At 38.8% G+C, this 3,440-nt stretch overlaps 1 non-coding gene across 1 annotated transcript; it reads right to left on the bottom strand.

Annotated features, from left to right (window-relative positions):
• Positions 1-895: 895 nt before the first annotated feature.
• On the bottom strand, positions 896-1,002 carry LOC128285043 (small nucleolar RNA R71). Its single transcript, XR_008275458.1, has one exon. It is a non-coding gene; the product is annotated as a small nucleolar RNA R71 (small nucleolar RNA).
• Positions 1,003-3,440: the final 2,438 nt, after the last annotated feature.

Raw genomic sequence — 3,440 nt, 5'->3', positions numbered from 1 at the left:
AAGAAAGTTGATACTAGTACTTTTAGTTCCTTTGGGTTCGATAATCCGGTCTTGCTAAAGTTATACTACTGTTCTATAGGTACACTTGCCTTCATCATGATAATAGTTAATTTCAAGAACAATTCATTATAAATATTTAAAACCTATCACGAATATCACGTATCAAGTTTTTGGCGCCATTTCCGGAGAACCAAGATATTAGGAACACTCGATTTTTATTACTTTAGCCATTTACTTTTACTGCAATTTAAATTGCATTCTAATTTTTATTACTAATTCTTCTTTTTTCCTTTTTCTGGCAAGTTCTTATAGTTTATGACTAGAAGAAACCCGTCAGGACCATTACTTTTTAACAGTGAGATCGATCACACAGTTCACAGAAACCAAAGAGAAATAAGGTGAAGCTTAAGATACACAAAGAATGAGCAAGAGGACGATATTCAAACCACAACAAAGGAGATGGCTGAAAATTAAGAAAACCTGATACCTCCTACGATTGCTATTAATCCAGTAAATCAGAATCCTGCTCCGTGCACTATGTATGATTATGCTAAACCTTCTTTAACAGGAACCGAATCGAGCATAGTTAGACCTACTGTAGCTGCAAATACTTTTGAACTGAAGCCTAACACAATTCAAATGATACAACAATTTGTTCAGTTTGATGGTTTGCGGGAAAAAGATCCCAAGGCGCACTTAGCAAACTTTTTAAAACTATGATGCATTTAAAATTAACGGCATTTCTGATGACACCATTCGCCTTCGATTATTCCCTTTTTCTTTGAGAAACAAAGCTAAACAGTGGTTGAATTCGTTACCACGGGGGTCAATCACTACTTGGGAACAAATGACCGAAAAGTTTTTACTAAAATATTTTCCGCTGGCTAAAACGACTAAATTACGTAATGATATCTCTTCTTTTGTACAGATTGATTTAGAAACACTCTACGATGCATAGGAGAGATATAAGGACCTTTTGCAAAGATACCCTCACCATGGGTTACCACTCTTGCTACAGGTTCAAACTTTTCATAATGGTCTAAATCTTTTGACTCGACAAATGGTTGACGCAGCTGCTGGCGGAACCATCAATAATAAAACACCTGAATATGCTTATGAGTTTATAGAAGAGATGTCACTGAATAACTATCAGTGGCAAGTCATGAGGACAAAGCCAACGAAAATAGCCGGTGTTTATAACGTCGATTCAGTCACCATGCTCTCTAATCAGGTAGAACTCTTGAATAAGAAAATTGATGGTTTTCTTAGTTCTTCATAGGTTCACCCAGTAATATAGTGCGAAGCAAATAGAGGTGGATCGAACAATTTAGAATACCCACCTTATGGCCATAACATGGAGAATGAGCAGTTAAATTATATGGGTAATAATCCTCGATTTCAAAACAATCCTTATAGCAATACTTACAATACAGGTTGGAAGAATCACCCAAATTTTTCATGGGGAGGCCAATGAAATCAGAAACCACCACCCCCTCTAAGCTTTCAGCAACCACCATACCAGCAGGGGAATAAGCTGAACCTTGAGGAGATGTTAACCAAATTCATCTCGGTGTCAGAGACTCGTTTTTAGAATACCAAGACGGCACTCAAAAATTAACAAGCATCAATCCAGGGGCTCGAAACTCAGATTGGACAGCTTGCCAAGTTGATTTTCGAACGACCACAAGGTAGCCTGCCAAGCAACACTGAATCTAACCCAAGGGAGCAACTCAACGTAATTTCCATTCGAGATGAGGAAGGGTTAGTGGCAAAACCAAGGCCAGAACCGGTGGTAAGCGAAGGTAAGAATGAGGTAGGCCAAAACGAACAAAAATCGATAAGTAAAGAATATAAACCTCGTGTGCCATACCCCAATGCGACAAGGAAAGACCGCTCAAACGAACAATTTGGTAAATTCCTTAAACTTTTAAAGAAACTACATATTAACCTACCGTTTATTGAAGCACTTTCGCAGATGCCGAACGCGGTTAAATTTTTAAAGGAGCTTCTAACAAATAAAAGAAAGTTAGATGAAAGGTCGCATGTGGAGCTGAACGCGATTTGCTCAACCATTCTTCAGAATAAACTACCCAACAAACTAAAAGATCCAGAGAGTTTTACGATTCCTTGTTTAATTGGTAGTTTAGATGTTAATAATGCGTTGGCTAATCTAGGGGCTAGTATCAATGTTATGCCTTACAAATTGTTTAAGCACCTAGGTCTAGGGAAACCCAAACAAACCAGGATGAGCATTCAATTAGCAGATAAAACTATCAGATTTCCTTGGGGTATCATCGAAGACGTACTCGTTAAAATTGACAAATTTATATTCCTAGTTGATTTTGTTGTTTTAGACATAAAAGAGGACAGTAATGTTCCTTTAATTTTGGGAAGGCCCTTTTTATCTGCTAGAACAATTATTGACATTGGCACAAGTGAACTCACACTTTGTGTAGGAGACGAAACAATCACCCTTCAAGCTCGCAACCCGAATAACACATCGAGAATTGAAGGTGATTGTACAAATTTTTCTACTAAGACTGATCATATAGTGCAACCTATTTTGCAGGAAATAAGTTTGAAGGACACACATGAGCCATGTTCAATCCACAACAAGGGATCTACACATGAAGAACAAATGTTACAAATCGAGGAGTTAGATGAATGGCTGACATTTAAACCAAGAAAACACGATGAACCAAAACTACGCCAGATCGAGCTCAATGCCTCACCAAATCAGCTTAAGGTTAGAGATAAAGTTTCATTAGATGCCGCAGATCCTCACATTTACACTGCTAAACCGAATGAAGAAATTCCTCTTACAGTTCTTAGCATTTTCCCATTTGGTACAGTCGAGGTAAGTCATCCCAAATTTGACACTTTTAAGGTAAACAATATTCGTCTTAAACCTTACGTTGATAAAATTGAAAGCAGGGATAAGGAGTGTAAACTCCTCGAGCCACCATGAACACACATCAGAGAGGTAAGTCGAGCTTAGACTATAAATAAGCGCTTCTCGGGAGGCAACCCGAGCACTAACAATATTAATTTCTTTAAATTTTAGTTTTTAACATCTAACATACTCACTGAATCACGGACGTAGGCTTTCTAAAGCGAACGAAGACAGACACGACCGTACGACACGGCCATGTGTACCCACACGCCCAAGGAACACGGGCGTGGGCCAAATGTTAGACGCGCCCAAATTTAAAATTCGCAAATCACACAGGCAAAAATTGGGGAACACAGGCGTGTCCCCTGGCCGTGTGTTCCAAAATATATAAATACCCTTCACTATTCATTATCTCCCTCACCCAAAATCCCTAACCCTAGTCATTGCAGATTCACACGGCCTCTTGCCACGCCCGTGCGCAGTCTTCAACCACATTTTTGACGCCTAAGCTTCTCCCTCTAGCATTTGTTTACTCTTTTATCTCAAT

Source organism: Gossypium arboreum, chromosome 11 (genome assembly GCF_025698485.1).
Source record: "Gossypium arboreum isolate Shixiya-1 chromosome 11, ASM2569848v2, whole genome shotgun sequence".
Lineage (NCBI taxonomy): Eukaryota > Viridiplantae > Streptophyta > Magnoliopsida > Malvales > Malvaceae > Gossypium > Gossypium arboreum.
This window is presented reverse-complemented; position numbering and strand designations above follow the sequence as displayed.